The 26,552-nt window shown below is 46.3% G+C and overlaps 1 pseudogene; it reads left to right on the forward strand.

Annotated features, from left to right (window-relative positions):
• On the forward strand, window positions 1–26,055 carry LOC125525493 (uncharacterized; annotated as a pseudogene).
• Window positions 26,056–26,552: the final 497 nt, after the last annotated feature.

The raw sequence follows: 26,552 nt of genomic DNA on the forward strand, positions 1-26,552 counted from the left end.
ATGCCTAGGAGCAGCGGCGTCCTCACCGTGTCAGGAGACACAAAGGATGCGCTGCAGGTGCTCCAGCTTGTTTTCAGGGCGGCCGCGGTGGCGCAGCCCACTGGCACCGACGCCCTCGAACCCAAGGGGGCTGCACTGGCTAAAAAGAAGCAGCTGTTCACCCAAGACAAGGCAGAAACCAAGCAGGTACCAGTCGACGAGGACGGGTCCGCTAGCGCCACCTTCACCATAGGGGCCAACCTCGAGCCCGAACAAGAGAAAGCCCTGATCGGTTTCCTGCGTGCGAACAAGAAGGTGTTTGCGTGGGAACCTGATCAGTTAGCAGGGGTCCCAAGGGAAGTGATTAAGCATCACCTCAACGTGTGCCCCAATGTGCGCCCCGTGAAGCAGAAGGCAAGGCGGCAGTCTACTGAGAAACAAGCTTCCATCGTCCAAGAGACCCGGAAGCTAGAGGCGGCAGGAGTTATCCGCGAGGTCCGCTACCCTGATTGGTTGGCTAATCCGGTCGTTGTGCCGAAAAAGGAAGGAAAGGAGTGCATGTGTGTTGACTTCACCAACCTCAACAAGGCCTGCCCGCAGGATCCATTTCCGCCCCCCGCATTGACCAGATAGTCGACTCCACCGCAGAGTATGACCTATTGTGCTTCCTAGATGCCTTCTCAGGCTATCACCAGATCAAGATGGCGGTAGAAGACGTGGAGAAGACGACCTTCCTGACCCCGTGTGGAGTGTACTGCTATACGTGCATGCCGTTTGGGTTGCGCAACGCAGGCGCGACCTTTCAGCGGCTGATGCACATCGCCTTAGGCCGGCAGCTCAGGAGGAACGCAGAAGTTTACGTCGATGACATTGTGGTGAATTCTCGTGAGGCAAGGACCATGATACAGGACCTGGAAGAAACCTTTGCGAGCCTCAACGAGGTGGACCTACGGCTCAACCCGGAGAAGTGCGTGTTTGGAGTCCCCTCAGGCAAGCTCCTGGGTTTCCTCGTATCCCACAGGGGCATCGAGGCCAACCCGGAGAAGGTCAAGGCAGTCGAAGACATAAGCCCACCAAGGACCCTCAGAGAAATGCAAAAGCTCACCGGGCGTGTAACTGCGCTGGGGCGTTTCATCTCCAAGCTGGGGGAACGAGCGCTGCCCTTCTTCAAGCTGATGAAGAAAAAGGGCCCCTTCGAGTGGACTGAAGAGGCCGACAAGGCATTCCAAGACCTCAAGAGGTACCTTACCAGTCCACCAGTGATGGTAGCTCCCCGTCCTTGGGAGCCCCTGGTGCTCTACCTCGCGGCCACCCCCTACTCCGCTAGCGCAGCCCTGGTAGCGGTCAGGGAGGAGCGTTGTGCCAAGGCCGCATCAACCGTCCGAACTGAAGTGAAACAGAGCCAGGAGGGCCTCGCGAATGCCGCAACCGTAGCCGGAAAGGAACAGCCGCGGCAGGAGAACGCACCCGGAGCAGGAGAGGCCCCCTCAGGCGACCAAGCACTGGGAGCTCTGTCGTCTCAAGAGACGCCTCGACCTCCAGAGGACACAAGCAGTGCCAGCACCCTCAACCTCGTCGAGCACCCCGTGTATTTCGTCAGCACAGTGCTACGGGACGCGAGGGCGCGGTACCCCATGCCTCAAAAGCTCCTCCTCGTGCTATTGGTGGCCTCACGCAAGCTGCGGCACTACTTCCAAGGCCACCCCATCAAGGTCGTCTCGGCATACCCTTTGGAGAGGGTACTCAGGAGCCCCAACTTGGCTGGAAGGGTTGCTGAATGGAACATCGAGCTGCAGGCATTTCAGTTAGAATTCAGTACGACCAGAGTCATCAAGGGAGCCGCGTTAGCAGATTTTGTGGCAGAATGGGCAGAAGTGCCGGGTCTCGAGGCAGGCGAAGACCGGTCACTTTCCCCGGGAAGTGAAGCACCGGATGGCTGGGTCATGTACTTTGATGGGGCGTTCTCCCGACACGGTGCGGGAGCTGGCGCAGTGCTCGTATCTCCTACCCAGGACAAACTCTACTACGCCGTGCAACTTTGCTTCCAGCATGGAGAAAAGGTCTCCAATAACATAGCGGAGTACGAAGGCCTAATAGCCGGCTTGAAGGCCGCAGCTGCCTTAGGGGTGAAGCGCCTCATCATCAAGGGCGATTCACAGCTCCTCGTCAACTTCTCCAACAAGATATACGAGCCTAAGGACAAGCACATGGAGGCTTACCTCGTTGAGGTCCGCAAGATGGAGAAACAGTTCTGGGGACTGGAGTTGCAGCATGTGCCCCACGGCACCAATCAGGAGGCTGACGACATTGCCAAGAGGGCATCTAGGCGGCTGCCTCAGGAGCCCGGCGTCTTTGAGGAGCGGCTCTTCAAACCCTCGGCGGTGCCGTCTCTGTCCAGCACGGCACAACCGAGGGAGGAGCTCCCTCAGCCGCCTGCCTCGGGAGCTCCGGTCTGCGGCCCGACATCAGGGGCACGCCTGCTCCTGGCGTTGGAGCCTCAGGAGGGATGTTGGCTCCCAGAGCTCAAGGACTACCTGATGCAAGGGATTCTGCCAGAGAACGAGGAGGAGGCGGAGCGTGTGGCACGGCAGGCCACGCTTATTGCATCCAGGATGGTGAGCTCTACAGGAAGTGGCCAAATGACGTGTCCCTATGTTGCATTTCCAGGGAGCAAGGAAAGGAACTGCTGGCGGACATACACAGCGGAGACTGCGGGCACCACTCGTCGTCACGAACCCTCGTCGGCAAGGCGTTCCGCAGCGGGTTCTACTGGCCCACAGCACTCAGCGACGCCGTTGAGCTGGTGAAGGCTTGTGAGGCCTGCCAGTTTCACGCTAAATAGATCCATCAGCCTGCGGGGGGTCTGCAGACCATACCCCTCTCCTGGCCGTTCGCAGTTTGGGGGTTGGACATTCTGCGCCCGTTCCCTCAGGCGCCAGGGGGCTATCGCTACCTCTACTTCGCCGTGGACAAGTTCACCAAATGGGCCGAGGTGGAAGCTGTCTGCACAATCCCTGCAGGCTCGGCAGTCAAGTTCATCAAGGGTCTCGTGAGCCGGTTTGGGGTGCCTAACCGCATCATCACTGACAACGGTTCGCAATTCACTAGTAATCTCTTCAAAACGTATTGTGCTAACCTTGGAACGCAGATATGCTACGCTTCGGTAGCACATCCCCGGAGCAATGGCCAAGCTGAACGAGCCAACGCGGAGGTCCTAAGGGGCCTCAAGGCCAGGACCTTCAAGAAGAAGCTGGAGGCCTGTGGCAGGGGCTGGCACGACGAGCTCCAGTCCGTGCTATGGTCAATCCGCACGACAGCGACCAAGCCGACTGGCGAGACACCGTTCTTCCTCGTCTACAGAGCGGAGGCTGTTCTCCCTCACGAGGTCAGACGTCGCTCCGCACGGGTCCTGGCATTCGATGAGGCTTAGCAGGACGCCCTGCGGGGGACGGATCTCGTGCTAGGGGAGGAACGCCGTCGGGAAGCCGCACTGCAAGCGGCAAGGTATCAACAGGCGCTACGACGATACCACAGCCGCAACATCCGCCCCAGGACCCTTGAGGTAGGGGATCTCGTGCTCAGAAGGGTTCTCTCCAGGGAGGGGCTGCACAAGCTCTCTCCCATGTGGGAGGGCCCATTCAAGGTTGTTCATGTTTCCAGGCCTGGCTCCGCGTGCTTGGAGACTCCGGAGGGAGTACCCATCCAGAACCCATGGAACATTCAACATCTCCGGAGGTTCTACCCCTGAGTGAAGCCGCTGCGTTTTGGAAAAGGCCCGGTGCCTGTGAAGAAGGCAAATGCCTGTGAAGCCGCTGCGTTTTGGAAAAGGCCCGGTGCTTGTGAAGAAGGCGAATGCCTGTGAAGCCGTTGCGTTTTGGAAAAGGCCCGGTGCCTGTGAAGAAGGCGAATGCCTGTGAAGCCGCTGCGTTTTGGAAAAGGCCCGGTGCCTGTGAAGAAGGCGAATGCCTGTGAAGCTGCCGCATTTCAAGAAAGGCCCGATGCCTGTGAAGAAGGCCAACGCCTGTGAAGCTCGCCGCCTGTGACACTCTCACGTAATAATGAGTGGGGCTGTACACGCCCTGGAGTCTCCAGAGTGCCGCCCTCGGGCCTCGGGGGCTCCCGCCCACGCCCAGTGGTAGCACTTAGCTCCGCGCTGGTGAGAAGACGTCGAAGACTAGAATAGGCGCCGGACGCGGCTTTCCCATTTGCTTTCTGCAGTTGGCTTGTTTATTCCCGTTTGAAGTTTTTATTGGAGTTGCTGACGTTCCTGGCTTGTGGCTCTTTGTCTTTCTCGCTCGCTCACCTCGTTTTCTCTCGCGAAGTCTCGTGAGGGAGGATCGCGGGCGCCCTCACGAGTGTTTTCTGCCCCGATCACTTGGAGCTTTCCTTTCCGAGTCCTCTGCGGGAGCACGCCTCCCAGTCCGTGCCCCACGGGCATCGCGACACGAGCGTAGGACCTGGGCCGATCGCACCCACAGCTAAGACCATAAGTTACCCCTCCTACTGATCCTTGTAGGGCACGAAGCGCGCGAGGAGGCCACGGCCTCGGGAGGCGAGGACCGCGCCAAGCCCCACCGAGCTAAAATAGTTCCCGCGCATGGGAGCGCGGCACGAGAACACGGCAGAAATAGCAGAAATGGCGCGATGGTTAAACAACAACAGTTCTAATACGCCCCCACGGGGCCCTACATTACTTACTATTTTTGCGTAGGATAAGAAAGAAAACAAAACAGACGCGATTCGTCCTGCGCCAACCCACAGCGAAGGCTCGAGCTGCTCCTGGGACTCAGGCGGATCCCTCATCTCGCTTCACTGGGGCGCGACGGCGGGCTGACCCGCTACCTTCACCCAAGCGGGCGCGATGGCGAGGAGGCTGGTCATGGCCACCGCTGGAGGAGCTGCTGCCTGAGAGGGGGTTGCTGAAGCTCGGCGGACCCCGAGCACCGCCGCATGTACGCCAGTCGCCATCTTCATCCTAGTCAGAGCCAAGGCTGGGCAGGCGGCCGCGGTCGTCGTCTTCAGGGCAACACCCGGCACGACGACCGTCTTCCCCGAACACCCTCACGTAGAGGGTGGCGTCGCCATCAAACTTGAAGTACAGGGTGCACCACCGGCTCAGGCCACGCGCGCGGGCAAACGTTTGCCAGCCGCGTGTCAGAGCCCCGTTCCCAGAAACGGAGACCTCCAGCGATGCCCAAGAGGCCCTGCTGCAGCATCCGTCTGCCTGGAGCCAGAAGCCACACCGGGCGCTGGCCGGAAGCTCATCTACGAAGAAACGGGGGAGCTGGAGCCTGGTGCTGGATGGGTCTGCCGACCACACGACGAACTCCGGCAGCACCTCCGCAGAGCGAAAGCGTGGCCTAGGAGGGCGCACACCCACGGCGTGCCCCCCGTTGGCAACCTGGCGCTCACCACTGCGCCGGGAACCGCCTCCATGGCCGCGAGAGGCCACCACGGGGACCGTGGTATACTTGCGAGGGCGGCCTCGGCCGCGCTTGGCCAGGGGGGAGTCAGGCCCAGCCTGAGGGGCCTTTCCTTTCCCCGCGGCCGAGAATCTCTTTGGAGCCATGGGAGCGACGGGTAATCGAGAAGAAGGAAAGGAGCAGCAAGGAGGGACGGGCCGAAGGGGGTCGCCCAGCCCCGTACTTATAGCCGGAGGAGGCCAACCGTCGTGCACCACGATCGCGGGTAATCATGACCGGTTTCTCTGCATGCAGGGACTTATCAAGTCATGTGGTCGCCGAGGCGTCGTGGGGAAGCGCAGTCGCCCACGTCCAATCAATCGCCACGCGGCTCCCAAGGCCGCAGGCTGTTAGGGTCCGTGGCGCTTCATGCTTGCCCCTTCGCTTCTCTGCTAAGCCAAGCCTGCGCGCGCCTTGGGCCCGGGGGCTACTGTCGGCGTCCTGGGAACGGGGGTCCCCAGACTTGCCTACCTGCGGCGTGGCTCAAGCGGGGGCCCAGTGCGGCCCATCTTCATCAGCTCAATCTCAAAGACCCTCGCGAGGGGCCAAGCCTCGCGGGGTGGACGATAGGAAGCTTCCTCAGAGGCAGCCTCATCAGGCAGGCTCGCGAGGGGCGGAGAGATCAAGGCAGGGGTACCCCGCGAGGAACCCGTGACGCAAGCCATGACGATCGAGACCAGGCGGGCGCCGGCCTGCGCAGTGTCCTTGTTTCCCCTTTGGTGCAAAGGGGGCAAGCACAGGCCAAGGCATCAGGCAAAGGTTACCATTCCAGTGCAACGAGACCAAGACCAGCCGGACGGCAGGACGGAGGTCACCGTGGAGCCCAAGACGGCGTCATCGCCAGTGCTTTTGGCAGCTGAAAGACCACCTTTGGTCAGGATAACTTGTACTAGATGTCCCCCTTCGAAATGGCCAATTGTTGGCGCCCTTTCCGCTCATTATTTGGGGAGAGGCTCAGGGCCTCTATAAATAGAGCTAGCCACCACAGAGTAGACATGATCTAGACATCTAGAGATCCCTAGAGACATCTAGACACCACAAGAACATCGAGAGATCTGGTAGAACCCTAGCAGAGAGAGAGAGAGAGGCGATGAACTCACCCTAGCAGTTCATCGCACCAACTCAAGAACACCTCTCGCGAGGCTGTTCTTTCCTTGTACTGTCTATCATCAGCCCCAGAGGCAATCCACCACACCACACACTGGAGTAGGGTATTACACCACAACGGTGGCCCGAACCAGTATAAACCTCGTGTCTCTTGTGTTGTTCATCATTTTCATCTTAGTTCGCACGAGAAGATCAGACGTAGATCGGTAGGGGAGAGATCTCCGCGCGCACCCCAGTGTTCAAACCTTAAGGGTCTGCCGGAACCCCAAACCCGACACTGTGAAAGTTCCTCCTCAATGAGCGGTACATATTCGTTGGTGTTTGCATCCAGCGAGACATACAACTATTGTGGCCCTTGGGCTTAAGGGTCACAAATTACAAGGACATCCAAGCCGAATGGACTATTCTGGATGACACATAAAAGCCTTGGGATTCACTGGGGGAAGTCACCGAATTAATCATTGATGAATTCTACCACGAGAATAACCTGTTCAATACGGACCGTCACAAACGCAGGGCCGGAGAGCTCTATGATGAACAAATCGCGTACACGTGCATGGACGCGTATGCTTAGCGTATGGAGACGGATAGACACATCGAGCACGGTTGGATAGAAGCAAAAGAGAGGCGAGTGATGTGGGCCATTCATGAAAACATCAAGAAGATGGAGATGATGCAACGGAAACTGGGGAAGGCGCGGTATGAGAGATATTAAGAATAGATCAGTTTTATTATGATTTATGTAATTTATTTTTTGCTGAATTTGGCCAATTTATGCTGAAGTTGTGAATTCCAATGTTCTGAACATTTGTGGTATCGTTCTATTAAGTCAATTATTTTACATGTCGGCTCTTAAAAGCGGTACATACGCATACTACCTTGTCAAATCTTTATCATTCCCGTTCACCATCATGCCATGAGCGAAACCATAATTGTTAAAGAGGTAACGGATGTCTGTGGATAGAGGTAAGAATGAGGGTCACAGGGTTGTAGTGTTGACGGGGGAGACAAGTAATCCAACATCACGAGTGGCGACGGCGACGATAACATCACGGGAATCAGCGGCGGAGGCAACTTTCCTAGCGAATGGAAGATCACATCGGAGCTGCTGTTTGGAACGAAAAGACCAGCAAAGGTTTGTAAACCCACCACCATTTTCCCTCATGAATCACGGTGCGTTATTTGTTCACTGAACATACAAGTATCTGTGAATAGGACGGTGAAATCCTCCTTATGTTAAACCATAGTATGCCTATGTCAGAACCAAGTCCTCATGTCAGTGGCATACAAAAGACCAGTGTAGCCTAGTCCGTTGAGTCTACACGGGCGGATTTAATTTCGGTCATAGATTTCTGGTTTGCCCAAAAGAGATTTGAAATAAAACAAAATTGTTTTCTAGGTTATGTGTTCATCAATTAATTCATGATTTAACTCCATTTTTCCTATACTAGGTGTATAACATGTGTATCTATGGAAGGCGAGAGCAAGGACTGTAATCCACAAAGCTCGTTGATAAAGGAGACTATGAGGCGGTGCCTCAGGACCCCACGTGGTAGGACCATGCACCCATAAGGTGTGTGGTGGGGTCACGTGCCTCCATGGTGCCCCCTACGTGTCCTCTTCTGGCTCTGTGACACTTCTCCTTCAGAAAAGATTAGTAAAAAATTTCAGCGATTCTGGACAACTTAATTTTTTGCAAAAAAAATGAAACCAAGGCTAATTCTACCGAAAACAACGTTGGACCGGGTTAGTTTTATCCAAATCATTCAAGTCAGAGGGCAAATGCCTCGCAAAAGTGGTTGGTAAAGTAGATACATTTTGGATGTATCACCTCATAAAATCTTGATGACCTTCTTAGAAGTTGTTTTACTTGCTCAGTGACAAGCAAGACATAAGCTTGATGGAGTTGATGAGTCCAAATTATGTGATGACTTGCACCTCTTATTTTGTTTTGTAGTACATGATTCTTCGGATTTCACGGCTTTCACGGACTTCTTTTTGTTTGATTTTGCCAGGTTGTCATGTATGGAAAGGATTTTGAAGGAAAGGAAAGAATGCCAATTTATGTTGATAAAATCATGATAATTAATGTGATAAAATATTGCCATAAAAAGGTGAAACTAATGGGAGAATAAAGGGTGCGTAGCGAAGCCTCCAGAGCAAAACACTACACTACACGCTCGTACGAGCGGTCGTACCGCCTGCCGCCGCCATCGCCTGGTCAAGGACTTCATCCCTTGTGTAGAGGGATCAAAGACATGACTAGAAACATATCCAGAACAAAGAACCCTAGCCTTCGAAATACATCTGGAGGGGGATTGGTAAGGAGGAGACTGCCATCATCACCACAACATGCAAGAGGATGTCGGCATCAATCATCTTCATTCATCAACCTTCACCATCATCCATCTCCATCTCGTCGTAATACCTAACCCATCGTGGATTTCTACGTGTATTACTCGTTTCTCCCATTCATGTTTACCACCACAATTCATATGATTTTCGTCGTTCCCGTGTGCAACTAGACCCCCTAGTTCTTGGGGATATGGATGAACCTTGGTATGTATAGGATATGAAATGTTAATAGGGAGATGAGTTTCTCAGTTGAATGTTTGGTTTAATAGCCTTCATGAATGTTGTGAAGGAGCCCCACTCAATATTTTCGCTATAAGGCCACAAGGCATATAATTGTCATTGTAAAGGTTAAAATGTCGAGGTAATTTGAGGTAACAATAAAATCCCCAATTCCGTGTCTTTGCAATTTATAGAGGAATAACAAAGAAGACTTAGAGGGTCCGTGTCCATGGGGAAACCCTTAATTACCGTAGTGAGAACTGGTGCGGGGAATCTATGGTAGTGTCATATGTGGTACGAATTCTACCTCAGGTAGAATGTATTCTATACCCAGGTCCGCCCAATCACAAACATCAAGTGTGACTCAAGTATCTAGCTATGACTATGCTTTGACATATGTTGCGATAGACACATACCAATGGGAATTACGGAGTCCCGAACGCTTTAATCCTATGCTAGTTCTGATGCTTTACTCGTTACATTATGCTCATTTACATCCTTTTGTGTCATTTACTTTTATTTCACACTCTACTCAAAATCATTATACTTCCGCCGTCACTTTTCTTTGAGTTTACAATTTACTTGTAGGCACATTTATGTAAGTCTCTACAAGGGACAAAAGTACAATTCCTTTACCCCCTATGGGATCAATACTCTTACTTCGAAAAGGCTGCCAGTAAATGTTGTGTACTTGCAAGCCATCAATATCTATAAGATTTCCTCTTATTTTGTTTTGAAAGAGATAATATCATTACCTATATAACCTTTCGGCAACACTATACAGGAAAACACTTTCACAGACAAGTGTATTGTACGGTGCATCATAATATCATGATATTTATTATATGAAAAAAGAACTCTCATCGATCCCCTTGTTTACACATGAATAAAAAAATCAGGTGGGTAAATACAAAAAGAGTCTATTGGTTTGACCGATGCTCTGTAATTTCTGTTGGAGAACACGGTCCCATATCCAAATATATTTTGTACAATGTCGTAAAAATAAGTTTTCTTTTTAAAATAAAAGTAATTTTAGCAACCAATAGTCAAAACTAAAAATACATACTAGATGAACGTAAATCAACGTATTTGGCTTTCTGATTTTGAATAAAAAATATATAGATTGTCCCTCTACGGGGCACCCTCAACAAATGGGCCCAAAATAGACCTTCAGTAGAAGTATTACCATGGAGATGTGGAAGGAAAACTCATGGACCTAGAATTGGGCCTATCAAGATTTATATTGTTCCACTGATGATGATGGGCCTAGAAAAGTTAAGCATGGACATTCCTTTGTTCTCCCAAGCCCCACCCCTTTCGAAACCTAGGGTTTTCCCCCTTCCAACCCCCCTATATAACCCCAAAATCTCGTAATGTCCATCGAGCCGCCACTACCGCCGCCGCCACCAACCATGCTCTCCTTCATCTAAATCAAGGCAGTCTCTCGTCTCGTCTTCTCCATCGAGTCAATTGATTCACAACGCTTGGTAAGCCCTACCATATATCTGATCTATGTTAGCGCAGTTAGATCTTTGGCTCATTGTTATGATTATGCATCGCCTTATTATTATATTAATCCAGTGTTCATCATGATTTTGTTCTTCCCAACACAAGGACGGTTGTATCCGTGTTCATAGTTTCTGAATGCTTTACTTGAGCATAGATTCATGTGGGATATAACTAGAGGTTTTCTTTATAAGATTGATGTATCCGTCTTCTCACTTTTAGGGGGGGTTATAGATTCTTGTGAAACACTCAATAATTTTGTTGGTGTTGTCATCCTCGCATTGGAAATTTGGCCATGTTGGAAGAATGATCTAATGCCCTATATATATGGAAGAAAGAATCCCACTAGGAAAAATATTGTTTTATATTCATAAAGTTATATTTATTTTTATTAAAATATTTCATATTAGTATAATGCTACATTCCTTTTCTCTTGTGAGAACCGCAGGGTTGCTAGTTACGCCATACCTTTCTTGTCTCAACACAAGGGTGGTAATACACACAATATGTGCATGTTTGTTGGTTTGCTAAATTTTCATAATGGAGTCATCGAATTTTTAAATCTCATTAAGACAAAATAATGTTTGTTTGGCAGATTCTCTAGAAGGATAAACATGGGGAGCACATGAAGGTCCATTAGTGGATATATTGGATAAAGTATGAAAACCGGATTGCCTGGTTAGATGAATATATACAAATGTGCAAGTGTGCCTCGCCAAAATATTATGCATGTGGCCACTCTATATATATTCCAAGCATTCATGTATGATGTGTATTGGTGTGAATATTTGGATATTAATATGGGATAAATAGTGTTCTATTTTATTCCATGAAGATCTTATATGGCAATTATATTTATGTTGGTTGTTAAATCTGTAAGATAAGGACTCTGTATGAGTGTTCTTGAAAATAACTAAGTAGTTTGGAATAATCATTGAATAGTCAGAACAAAATTCCAAACTTGGAAAGCATTTCATATGTAGATTCAGCCCTCGAGTGAAACTTGAGTATTACATGCCATTGTTACCATTACAGAAGTATTATATTCTGCTAATGTGCCATATATCTCCTATTGTATTGCAGATAGAGAAGTACATGCCATCAGTAAAGGTCCAATCATGGTACATCATCAAAAACAGTATAACACTATGGGCATGGTAGATAATAAGGTCAAGGTAAAAGAAGAGAAAGATGACAATATTATCATGAAAGGGAAAATGAAGAAAAATGAAGCTGAAGGTGATAAGAAAGCAGAGGAAAAGCAAAATTCATCGAAGAGGAAGATAGCTAAGAACAAGGGGGAGAAAGAGAAGAAAATGAGAGTTGTTGATCAGAAGGATGGTGAGGAGGAGAGAGAGGATCGGAGGAAAAGAAAGGAAAATGGGAAGAAGGAGAACTCACATAAGGGAAAAAGGAGGAGAATGAGAAAGAAGAGCAGGGGCAACAAGAAATTGATGAAGAGAAAGAGGAGGAACAAAAGGAGATAAATGAGCAGAAGGGAAGGAAGGAGAATGGTAAAGAGGAAGAGGATTCGAAGGAAAGGGATGAGAAGGACCAGAATGACCAAAAAAATTGCCCTCACTTCTTTAGGGTGCCCATATCCTATTCATTTATGGAACACATGGTAGGTTTTCTTGATTCATAACAACTAAGAAAGGGACTAACTCATTTTAGCTGTCCCATTTTTACCTACTGTATTTTTGCATGATTGTTGTGAAGGTTATCTTTTCCATTGCGGTTCACATTTAGGAATGGTGCTCCCTAATTTGGTAGAGTTAATTTTTTACATATATAATCTATTTCACCCAATAGATTCTTTGTTCAATTTGTGAATGATATGTTTGAAACATGTACTATACAATTGTTTCTACCATTGAGAAGGATAAAAGAGATAACATATCCAAAATATAAACTACTTCATGAAAGTTGATATTTTTTGTATTTACAAAAAATGTAGATTGTAAATAAAAGAGACATAACTACTATTTCTGCAAAATATAATGCCAATTGAGCAGTGAATGATAGCTAGGATTGGACTATAGGAAGAAAAGGTTAAATGCCATATATGCATGTTTGGGTTGTGCTCGACATGTTTTCAGCCATTATTAATTAATTTGTATGACTACATATGTTCCACACCATTCCAGTAGGATTCCACAAATACTTGGAAGATTGTACATCAATGGTTTCCCTGAGAGGTCCAAGCGGGAATAAATGGCCCATAGAGCTGGCTAAAATCTCCGGTGAAAGATCGTGGATGTCGCCTAGAGGGGGGGGGTGAATAGGCGCTTTAAAATAATTATGGTTTAGGCTTGAACAAATACGGAATAAATCTAACGGTTAATTTGTCAAACACAGAACCTACAACAACTAGGCTCACCTATGTGCACCAACAACTTATACTAAGCAAGATAAACAACTATGTGATAGCAAGATATATGATAAGAAACAATATGGCTATCACAAAGTAAAGAGCATAAGTAAAGAGCTCGGGTAAGAGATAACCGAGGCACGCGGAGACGACGATGTATCCCGAAGTTCACACCCTTGCGGATGCTAATCTCCGTTTGGAGCGGTGTGGAGGCACAATGCTCCCCAAGAAGCCACTAGGGCCATCGTAATCTCCTCACGCCCTCGCACAATGCAAGATGCCGTGATTCCACTAAGGGACCCTTGAGGGCGGTCACCGAACCCGTACAAATGGCAACCCTTGGGGGCGGTCACCGAACCCGTACAAATGGCAACCCTTGGGGCGGTCACCGGTACCCATCAAATTGCTCGGGGCGATCTCCACAACCTAATTGGAGACCCCGACGCTTGCCCGGAGCTTTACACCACAATGATTGAGCTCCGAACACCACCAACCGTCTAGGGCGCCAAGGCACCCAAGAGGAACAAGCTCTAGGGTGCCCAAACACCCAAGAGTAATAAGCTTCTCAAACTTCGCTTCCACGTATCACCGTGGAGAACTCAAACCGATGCACCAAATGCAATGGCAAGGGCACACGGAGTGCCCAAGTCCTTCTCTCCCAATCCCACCAAAGCAACTAATGCTAGGGAAGAGAATGAGAGGAAGAACGAAAGAAGAATACGAAGAACTCCAAGATCTAGATCCAAGGGGTTCCCCTCACTTAGAGGAGAAAGTGATTGGTGGAAACGTGGATCTAGATCTCCTCTCTCTTTTTCCTCAAGAACTAGCAAGAATCATTGGAGGGATTGAGAGTTAGCAAGCTCGAAGAAGGTCAACAATGGGGGAAGAACACGAGCTAAAAGGATAAGGTTCATTGGGGAAGAAGACTCGCTTTTATAGGTGGGGAAAAAACCAACCGTTATGCTCACAGCCCGCACAGAGCGGTACTACCGCTCCAAGGAGCGGTACTACCGCTAGGGCGGAAGTACCCCTTTGAAAAACAACAGCGAGGAGGCAAAAGGCCAGAAGAACCGCTGGAGCGGTACTACCGCTCGTCCTCACGGTACTACCGCAAATGGTAGCGGTACTACTGCTTGCGAGTGGTACTAAAAAAATACATCCGGACCTACCACCGCAAGACTTGGGACGAGTTTTTGGTCTGGAGCGGTACTACCGCTGTAGGAGCCGCGGTAGTACTGCTCTGGAGCGGTAGTAAAAAATTACATCCGCTCCAATTCGCGGTAGTACCGCTGCAGCCTTTTCAGAACACCAAAACTGCCACAACTTTTGCAAACGGACTCCGAATTCGATGAAACCAAGTTTGTTGGAAAGCTAGCGACAAGGGCTAACACAATATTCAAAGAAATAACAATAAGAAGAAAATGAGAAAAGGCCCATAAGAAAATGGTGAGAACCCTTCCTCGGAAAAGACCGGTAAAACCTCCAACACTGAAAACATCATAGAAGATGCATGCGAACTCCGTTTTCGATGAACTCAAGCTTGTCATCAAGATGACCATAAGCTCTAAGACTCACAAAGATAACCAAACAAGAACCAAGAAACATGATGCAAGGATGCAATGGTTTGAGCTCTCGATGAACGATACGATCAAGCTACTCACTTGAGAGCCCCCCTTGATAGTACGGCTATCGATCCTATAACCCGGTCTCCCAACTACCACCATGAGACCGGTAAAATAGAAAACCTATCAAGGGCAAACTTTTGCCTTGCACATGATCCACTTGAGTTAGATGATGACGATCTTGTCCTCCTCAAGATGGACCACCTTTCTTGATTGCATTGGGTCGATGAAGACTAGATGATTGCTCCCCCATACTCCACTATGGGTGAGCCACTCTTCGGCACATCTTCACAAGTCCATTGACACCATAATGGATGGCAAGCTTCAAGCACTTGATCTCTTCGTGATTCTCCACTTGAAATTGCACATGGCAATCTTGATGACGATCACCACTTGATGTCATCCTTCCCATGGGTTGTATGATATCATCCTCTTGACGCAAGCCCATGGACACGTACCTAACCCCACATAGACTCTCACATAGACCATGGGTTAGTACACAAAGTGCAATGGACAATGCTTACCATACCATGGGATCACTTGATCCCTCTCGGTACATCTTCTACTCTTTGTGAGTTGATCAACTTGATTCACTCTTGACTTAGTCTTGATCAACCTTAAATCTTTCCAACTCTCTTTGTTTGGATGATGTCTTGAAGGTAAACATGAATGATCACACAATCTTCTTCTTCAAGACATGCTTGCAATAAGCTCAACTCTCAAATGACCAATCTTTGAATAATTCCTTGAATAGCACCTTGGTCGACACAAACTCTCCTTGAAACCAACACATGTACTCCAAGAAAATCCTATGGACAAAACCTTCAAATATAACTCAAGGAAAGCATTAGTCCATAGAGATTGTCATCAATTACCAAAACCAAACATGGGGGCACCACATGTTCTTTCAATCTCCCCCATTTTGGTAATTGATGACAATCACTTTCACGAGAGTTTATACAAGGAATTATGCATCACCAAGCAATGCAACAACCAATAATGCATGTGTAGGAGATGCAAATGCTTTGGAACAAAACCGAAGCAAGGAGAAAACTCTGAAGACTTCTCCACAAAACTCTCTGAAACTTCTCCCCCATTGGCATCGATTGCCAAAATGGGCGAAAAGCATAGAAGGCCAATATAAATTGTGTTCCTCCATAAATTGTGTATTTCTCAACAAGAGAGTGGAATGCAATACACATATCCAACGGTAATACTTGGAGGAAGACCAACTATATTGTGGCACCAAGATTGCTAAAGGAAAAGATATGCCACAAGGACATAACAAAGAGAGAAACAAGCAATCAAGCAATCAAAAGATACCAATTGAAGCAAGCTATCAAAAGATACCAATTGAACCAACTAGGCCAAAGATCCTACGAGCTACATGAATAAAGGATATTATGATAAGAGCAAAGGAGTGTTCTAAAGAGACTAGAGAAGCTCCCCATGATTTGTGCACACATAAGAATCTTTGTATTTGGATACAAAGTGCACAAAATAGGATCATAGCTCCCCCAAAATCAATAGAAACTTACAACAAGTGCAAGTGAGCATATAGGAAACTAAGCCTAGTACATGTAACAAACACATGGTTGAGCAATAAGTGACAAAGGCAACTTAAGAATGGGCTCAACCAAAATGATGTGTGTGAGTCAAGACAATGCACTTGAGAAGACTAATGTACGGATGAACATTAAGCATCAATAAAGTCTTGAAAAAATGAGGCAACACAGTGCAAGGCCTATCATTCCCACATACAACTAGCAAATGGGTTCACAAGCTGACTAATAAGCATATAAAGAACCTATGCTTGTGACAACCCGTGGCGAAGATAGAAGATGAAAGCCTCATCAAGACGAGGGATACCAATTAAGATGGAAAAAGCCTCGTAGAGATAAGCATGAGGAAAATAATCTTCACCACACAAGAGTGCATCAAGATGCAACGAGATACAATACGCACTCAAGGCAAAAGCTTTCACGGAGCCACCAAAGAAATAACATAAGAAAGGCAAGGTGGGCGTGAAAGAAAGGATATCATCTAGAGATGTAATTTCTCTCAAGTGTATAAGGTTCTAGGTAGACGAAATCATGATGATATATATCTACAAAGAAGGATGTACACCCGAAATAGTTACAACATGAAGGAACAAGATATCCAAACGGAAGTCATACATATACCAATAAGATATTTGCTTGAGAGCATAGCACAAGGCTAGATATGGTCTTATTGCATATAAATGAATTCCAACCACACGAACATCAAAGACATCACAACTAGCAACAAGACATCATTGTTGGGATGCTTTGAGAAAGGAAACAAGTATCACAAGAGAGAATGGATAACATGCCATGATACAACCTACGAAAGGTTGATGCAAGAAATGTGTGCATGAAGTAGATGATGATACTTGTTACCGAGATACCATTGGATGGATGTAGTAGATGCCAATTAAAGGTAGATAGTAGTTCATTAATCATCCTAGCTTGACTCCAATAAGCACATGGTGACACCACCTTCCTTGTGAGTGAGCCGAGCATCCAATGCATCTCCACTTGTTCGTAGAACAACAACACAAACAAAATGGTACCCAAACTCATTGGGACCAAAGAGTTAGAGAACCAACAACACATAGGACAAACTCCACATAAATATGTGCATATAGATATGAAAATGAATTTCATGCACATCTCATCCAATTTGAGACTTGCTGGAGTTCCCCCTATATATTGGATCAAAGAAAGAAAACATGCCAAAGAAACTACAAGAAGTAAATATGCATGCTCAAGACTTTCAAGAAGCAAGACCAAAAGACAAAGAAATACCAAGCGAAGAAAAGATACCAAATGAATAAATCATCACTTGGAGGATATCCATAAAAGATACATCAAGGAATGAGATATCCATTGATACACTCAAAAAAAAAGATGTCAAACTCCCAAAAGAGAGAATGGTTCCAAACAAACCAAGCCCGCTACAGAGTTTCATGATGGCACAAAGCACCAAAAAGAAACGGCTTGCCTTCCACAAACACACACTTGATAAGGATCACAAGATGAGTGTTTTATAGAGAATAGGATGGCTCCCCCAAGCCTAGTGCATTATAGAGAATTTGCATTTGAATACAAAATGCACGAGGTGGGATCACCACTTTCACTATATCTAGAAAACACTAGACAAGGTCAAGAAATTAACAAGATCCACAAGTGGTATGGAATACAATGGGAGTTGACACAATCCTAGGCAAGAGATAAAGCAAATAAAAGCAAAGGCCAATGTAAAGATGATCAATAATTTCTACCACACATAAGTGAGTACCAATTGTCAAAAGACAAGAAGTATTTGGAAATAATTCCCGGTGGTAGATAACAAGGATATCTGACATCATCTTCACACCAAACAAAAAGCAAATTGCAACTTGTAGAGCTAACATGCCACCTAGGAACAAGATAATTTACAATATCAATTCTATGTGACAATATCTCAAATGTACACATTTTCTAGGCTAGTAATATACACATAGCATATTACTCCCCCATAATGTGATACCAATTAAAGATAAACAAGAGGCAAAAAAATGATCCAACACGAGATAATTAATGGACAATATAGAATTTGAATTTCTCATGAGAAGACGTACCACATAGCGACTAGATAATCTAGAAATATCAATACTATATGGTATTACTCATGTACACACATATATAGGATTGTGAGGTGCACAAAGCACATCACTCCCCCAAAATGGGATATTCCATTAATCTCTCACAAGGGCCAACTAAGAAAATAACAAGATGCAAAAGGCTCAATGCATGACACACACGTACATGATGTGCAAACCAACACACACATACTTGATTGCTCAAGATAATCAAGTTGGAAGCACAACATATACAAACACATGCAAGGAACAAAACCAAACATGCAAAGGGGTAAGTAACTATCAATGTAAACACTTTAAGCACGAGTTACCGCATAGAGAAACATTGGATATAAGATAGAAACTTGATAATTCGAATAACTTGGCTTGAGACAATTAGAATGATGAAGTCCCCTTAATTCTTCATAAAGTAGCCAAGTCTCCAATGCCCTCCAACAACACCTATTGATCAAGTTTGAGCTTGTTGGTCCCCAACCAAGTTGGGTCCTAAGAGGTTAGTCGCAATAGGCTTGGCTACCCAAATGGTTCTCTTCTTGACACCACTTTGAGTACCAACAACTTTGGCAAACACATTGCCAACCTTATCCTTCCCAAGAGAATAGATATCATCAATAATAATTGGGTTGGATAAGTTACCACTAGTGCATGAAGAGGCGAGGTGACCTTTCTCACGACATAAGTAGCAACGTCTACTCTTCACTTTCTTCTCACTTGATTTCTCAACTTGAGAAGCATTAGCTTGAGGATTCTTGGGAAGAGGACTTTCTTCAACTTGTGGTTGAGCATGAGATCAAACTTGTGGACGCTTCCCTTGTTGCTTGTCACTAATGGCCTTCTTCTTCAATGGGCAAGATCTAACATGATGCCCTTCTACTTTGCACTTGAAGCAAACAATCTTGGCCGAATTCTTGACTTGTTCTTGGCCCTTCTTTTTGTTCACTTTGGACTTCTTCTTCTTGTTGGAGTTGAATCCAAGTCCACCTTTGTCATTGGGGGATTTTTGCACACTCAAGATATTGTTGAGTGTGAATTTTCCTTCATGACTATTTTCCAAGTCTTTCTTCAAAGAAGTGACTTGGGCGTTGAGATCTTTGATTTTCTCTGCATGGTTAGTCTCAACACAAGTACTAGAGGAAGTATAAGCTTCATCGTTAGAGCAACAAGGCAAGGAAAGCAATTCATCACAAGATGTACCAATGTTATGCATGGATGAATCGCGAGGACTAGCACAAGGCAATATAGCATTTTGACCAAAAGTAGTGCTAGTATCCATAGAGGCTCACTAGATGTTACCTTAGCAACATGGCCTCATGAGCTAACTTTAGCACATTATGGGATACTAGAAGATCATCATGAGAGCTTGTGAGGTTTACATGATTTTCTTCCAACATCCCATAATTGCTAGATAGCAACTCAAGTTGAGCCATTAGCTCAACATTCTCCTTTAATATGGATGCTTCACAAGAGATAGAGTTAGTAGCACAAGCATCATCATTAGCAACAAGAGGAGAAGACAACTTGGCAAGCTCTTTTGAATATGAAGCTTTAAGTTGAGCATGAGACTCGGTGAGTTTGATGAGCTCACCCTTGATGACCCTTGAGCCATTTTCGAGGTGCTCAAAATCCTCAAGGAGTCTAGCATGAGCAACTTCAAGCTTAGCATTTTTAGTTTTGAAATCATTGGCCACCTCGAGTGCTCTATCATGAGATTCATTTATTCTAGATAATTCTAGAGCAAAGGTCTCCTCAAGAGATTCGGATGTGGTTTGTTCATGTTCAAGAGCTTGAGATAGCTCCGCGATCTCATTTGCGTAATCACGCTCATGAGCTTCCATTTTCTCAATGGTGACCTCATGCTCCTCTAGATGAGATTCCAACTCCTCAATGTATTTCTTGCCTTCAATGGCAAGAGACATGATTTCCATGAAGTTGGAACGAGCAAGTTTATTTTCGTGAAGAGCTTTAAAAATCATTTCCCCCTTAGTTTTTAAGGAGGCAACATTATCATTCTCTTCATCATAATCAACATCATCATCACTCTTGCCATCATCACAAGATATATTGGGATTCAAAGTGGGAGATACCTTTGAAGCCTTGGCCATAAGGCAAAATGCAATAGATGATGATGAAGGATCCGTTGAAGCACCATTCAAGACCACATCTTGTTCCATGGGGTGTTGGGTTTCCTCTACATTGTTAGCACAACAATTCGAGGACATATATGCATTTTTATCATGGCAACAAGACATAGTAAACATATCATCATGGGATTTAGTCAACCAATTTCTACATGATATGCAAGGACTATCAACACAAGTATGTGAAACATTTGGAGTGCTCGAAGTGTTAAAGCCCAAAGAAGGAGCATTGCAAAAGATAGTGATGAAGGATCATCCACAATGAACATACTATCATCATTGCAATGACCAACACTACTCACCATATCATTACCTTGTGGCAAGCCACATGTAGGTGAAGTATAAGAAGTTGAGAAGACTATACGGCCGGATGTGGAGGGAGAACAATCATCCCCACAAAACTTGGACACGCCATATTTATCATGAAGCTTTGTCCACAACTCATGAGCATCCCGGAATGGCATGAGTTGAAATATAACTACATTGCTCAAAGCATCGAAAAGCACATTAGAAGCTTAAGCATTGAGATAAGAGTTTTTCTCATCCTCTAAAGATAATCTTTGAGGATCCTTTGGAGGAGAAAAACCCATATCTACAATTCGCTCTAAATTTGGGTCCATGACCCTAAAGAGATTAAGCATGCGAATTACCCAAACATCAAAATTTGTGCCATCGAAACTAAGAGTGTGAGAGAATCCTAATCCCCTAGTCGACATCTTTACTCTCTAGGCGGTTAAGCCTAACAAAGAGAGACGAGGCTCTGATACCAATTGAAATATCGTGGATGTCGCCTAGAGGGGGGGTGAATAGGCGCTTTAAAATAATTACTGTTTAGGCTTGAACAAATGCGGAATAAACCTAACGGTTAATTTGTCAAACACAGAACCTACAACAACTAGGCTCACCTATGTGCACCAACAACTTATACTAAGCAAGATAAACAACTATGTGATAGCAAGATATATGATAAGAAACAATATGGCTATCACAAAGTAAAGAGCATAAGTAAAGAGCTCGGGTAAGAGATAACCGAGGCACGCGGAGACGACGATGTATCCCGAAGTTCACACCCTTGCGGATGCTAATCTCCGTTTGGAGCGGTGTGGAGGCACAATGCTCCCCAAGAAGCCACTAGGGCCACCGTAATCTCCTCACGCCCTCGCACAATGCAAGATGCCGTGATTCCACTAAGGCACCCTTGAGGGCGGTCACCGAACTCGTACAAATGACAACCCTTGGGGGCGGTCACCGAACCTGTACACTTTGGCAACCCTTGGGGGCGGTCACCGGTACCCGTCAAATTGCTCGGGGCGATCTCCACAACCTAATTGGATACCCCGACGCTTGCCCAGAGCTTTACACCACAATGATTGAGCTCCGAACACCACCAACCGTCTAGGGCACCAAGGCACCCAAGAGGAACAAGCTCTAGGGTGCCCAAACACCCAATAGTAATAAGCTTCTCAAACTTCGCTTCCACGTATCACCATGGAGAACTCAAACCGATGCACCAAATGCAATGGCAAGGGCACACGGAGTGCCCAAGTCCTTCTCTCCCAATCCCACCAAAGCAACTAATGCTAGGGAAGAGAATGAGAGGAAGAACGAAAGAAGAACACAAAGAACTCCAAGATCTAGATCCAAGGGGTTCCCCTCACTTATAGGAGAAAGTGATTGGTGGAAACGTGGATCTAGATCTCCTCTCTCTTGTCCCTCAAGAATTAGCAAGAATCATTGGAGGGATTGAGAGTTAGCAAGCTCGAAGAAGGTCGACAATGGGGGAAGAACACGAGCTAAAAGGATAAGGTTCATTGGGGAAGAAGACCCCCTTTTATAGGTGGGGAAAAAACCAACTGTTATGCTCACAGCCCGCACAGAGCGGTACTACCGCTCCAAGGAGCGGTACTACCGCTAGGGCGGAAGTACCCCTTTGAAAAACAACAACGAGGAGGCAAAAGGCCAGAAGAACCGCCGGAGCGGTACTACCGCTCGTCCCCATGGTACTACCGCTCGACCTCACGGTACTACCGCAAATGGTAACGGTACTACTGCTTGCGAGCGGTACTAAAAAAATACATCCGGACCTACCACCGCAAGACTTGGGACGAGTTTTTGGTCCGGAGCGGTACTACCGCTGTAGGAGCCGCGGTAGTACTGCTCTGGAGCGGTAGTAAAAAATTATATCCGCTCCAATTCGCGGTAGTACCGCTGCAGCCTTTTCAGAACACCAAAACTGCCACAACTTTTGCAAACGGACTCCGAATTCGATGAAACCAAGTTTGTTGGAAAGCTAGCGACAAGGGCTAACACAATATTCAAAGAAATAACAATAAGAAGAAAATGAGAAAAGGCCCATAAGAAAATGGTGAGAACCCTTCCTCGGAAAAGACCGGTAAAACCTCCAACACCGAGAACATCATAGAAGATGCATGCGAACTCCGTTTTCGATAAACTCAAGCTTGTCATCAAGATGACCATAAGCTCTAAGACTCACAAAGAGAACCAAATAAGAACCAAGAAACATGATGCAAGGATGCAATGGTTTGAGCTCTCGACGAACGATACGATCAAGCTACTCACTTGAGAGCCCCCCTTGATAGTACGGCTATCGATCCTATAACCCGGTCTCCCAACTACCACCATGAGACCGGTAAAATAGAAAACCTATCAAGGGAAAACCTTTGCCTTGCACATGATCCACTTGAGTTAGATGATGACGATCTTGTCCTCCTCAAGATGGACCACCTTTCTTGATTGCGTTGGGTCGATGAAGACTAGATGATTGGTCCCCCATACTCCACTATGGGTGAGCCACTCTTCGGCACATCTTCACAAGTCCATTGACACCACAATGGATGGCAAGCTTCAAGCACTTGATCTCTTCGTGATTCTCCACTTGAAATTGCACACGGCAATCTTGATGATGATCACCACTTGATGTCATCCTTCCCATGGGTTGTATGATATCATCCTCTTGACGCAAGCCCATGGACACGTACCTAACACCACATAGACTCTCACATAGACCATGGGTTAGTACACAAAGTGCAATGGACAATGCTTACCATACCATGGGATCACTTGATCCCTCTCGGTACATCTTCTACTCTTTGTGAGTTGATCAACTTGATTTACTCTTGACTTAGTCTTGATCAACCTTGAATCTTTCCAACTCTCTTCGTTTGGATGATGTCTTGAAGGTAAACATGAATGATCACACAATCTTCTTCTTCAAGACATGCTTGCAATAAGCTCAACTCTCAAATGACCAATCTTTGGATAATTCCTTGAATAGCACCTTGGTCGACACAAACTCTCCTTGAAACCAACACATGTACTCCAAGAAAAGCCTATGGACAAAACCTTCAAATATAACTCAAGGAAAGCATTAGTCCATAGAGATTGTCATCAATTAGCAAAACCAAACATGGGGGCACCGCATGTTCTTTCATCCGGGGAGCTATGCTTTGCGCGTGGATGGAAGGAGTTCCTCTCCGACCATCGTGTCGGGTATGGCTACCTGCTGGTATTCCGTTACGACGGGCAGTCACAGTTCTCAGTGATGGTTTTCTTGCCATCGTCCTACGAGGCTCCGTACGCGTCTCTCACCCAACCGCAGCACAAGGACATCGACATGGCCAGAGAGGAAGACAAAGGGCTCACGAGCACCAATGCAGATGGTACTGGCCCGCAAGAAGAAGACGCTCACACTGGCACCAGTGCAGAAGGTACACCACAAAATGAATCTTCAAAAGAAGAAGAAAATTCTTTAGAAGGTAAAGAGGCAGAGGAAGTTGAAGACATGTTATCAGAAACTCTGGGGAATGAGGAAGACTGTGAACATCGCATGTGCAGCGACGATGCTCTAGAACCAGCGCAACAACAGCAGGACGATCGACGCAAGACCGACGATGGTTTTGTGGTCGGGAAGAGGGCTAGGTTTAGGAAGGTTGATGATATCATGGCACAAGTGGACCGATCCAAGAAGTCCAGGCCCGCAGAGGGGAAAAACACTGAAGCTCCATCTGGTGATCCATCTTCTGGGGGAGCAGCGTCAAGAAACAGTTTGCCAGGTAATTAAGAAGAACCCTCTGATCGATCGATCGATTTAAAAATAATTAGTATGTGTAGTACTTTTTACCTATATATTGGTATGAGATGGCTTGATTTTGTAAAATTATTTGTATGCTCTTGTTATTGAGCTAACATTTGTCTATGTGCACCTCAAACTGTAAGAAGAATCTGAGCATCGTCCACCCATGATGTCCAAGCCTGAGGAGATAAGGTCTCCATCTGGTTGTTCTGCTTCTAAGTCAGCAGGATCAAGTGACAATTTGGCAGGTAATTCAGAATAACCGTTGGATGGATCAATTTCAATATAACTATATATTGTGATGGTTAAATGTTGTCACATGATTCATAGGCTCTTGTTATCTAGCTAACCTATGTGCACATCCATTGTAAGCAGAGTTGGCCAGTCATCCATCAAAGGACTCCAAGGATAAGGGAAAAAGCTCTATTGTCCCTTCAATTGTTTATACCAGGTCTTCTGCTTCAGCATCTAAAAGAGTTCCCCTCAAAACGGCTTCGGAAGAAACAACATCAAGTGATAATTTGGCAGGTAACAAATCGATTTCAAATTGAGTAGTACTTTTTTACACACACACACACATATACTGGTTGAGATGTCTTAGATGTTGTGTCATCGAGCTATTAATATGCTCTGCTAGCTACATAGCACTGGTCTTATACTATAAATGCTTCTTATCTATATGCTCTTGTCATGGAGCTAATGAACTTAACCCACATATAGTTCATACAAGTGTATTCGCGCCAGAATCCGTGTGCACGGACTTAACCACGTGGCACAAATCTTTTGGTAAAAGGCTTAGTAAGCAGAATCAATTCCCGATGTTCAACAAGAGCAATGGTGAAAACCAACCTGGCAGAGGTAAATGTCTTTCTTCCTTCCTTACTACCTTCCTTCCTTCCTTCCTTCATGTAAGAGCGCCCTTTTATTATATTGCCAGTACTAGTTAGAACAAACTTAAAGTGAACTATCCTGATAGTCTCCATCTTTTTATACTAGTTCTCATCAAGGTTATGAGAAGGCCGGGATTAACGTCACAGAGGCATCCAGTAACTCAAAGGGAGAAGGAATATGCCATCGAGAGGGCACGGAGGTTCAAATCTGAGAGACCCTTCACCGTCAAGGCAATGAAGCACAACGATGTCTATGCCTCGTACTTCATGGTAATTATCAATTCAATTTCTCCCTTCAATACATTAAAAATGCATTGCTCACTGACTGATCGTGATCGACCTGTAACTACAGATCATCCCGGACAAGTTCGTGAAAACATTTCTCCCCAAAGAGAGCAGGAAGATGACAGTGTGGGACCCACAGGCGAAGCCGTAGAAGGTGTGGTACGAGTACACTGGCGGGGAGAGTCCCCGCGCGGCATTCAGCGCTGGGTGGGGTGCGCTGGCCATGGAGAACAACCTAGAGAAGTCGGATGTGTGCATCTTCAAGCTCCTGGACCAAGAATACAACATCAAGTTGCACGTTTACAAGGTCGTGCTGGAGATCACCCCCTGCATCATCACACCAAAACCTCGCACATGTGAGTGATAATTCGCCCCAATACATTTTGATCTAGTGTCATTGATGATGGAGAAAGACCCATTTTATCCCGTCGTTATCAAACCACAATATTAAGAATTATATTGTGTGTGTTGCTAAGGCTAATTATCAGATTATAAGGAAGAGATAAGCATGTAGAACCAATCCCCTTCATAACCTAGGGTTTCCGTCGTTGCCGAATTCCCTTTATTTATAACCCCGAAAATTTTCAAAATCACTCGAGCCGCCGTTGCCACAACCAACCATTTGAATTAGATGGATCTCTTATATCGTCCTCTCATTTGAATTGAAGCCCCCTTGGCGAGGTCGTATGAACTCTGAAGATCCATCCAGATCTCAATTGGTTGACTACGCTTGGTAAGCCTATATTCTGTGTATCAGATGCTAGCGCAATTGAATCTTTAGCCCATTTGCACCATCATGGTTTGGTTTTTATACACTGTGGTGCATCTTACTTTTGTACTGCTTCCCACCACAAGAAATGG

This window comes from Triticum urartu, chromosome 7A, assembly GCF_056163025.1.
Source record: "Triticum urartu cultivar PI428250 chromosome 7A, HENAU_Tu73, whole genome shotgun sequence".
NCBI classification, from domain to species: domain Eukaryota; kingdom Viridiplantae; phylum Streptophyta; class Magnoliopsida; order Poales; family Poaceae; genus Triticum; species Triticum urartu.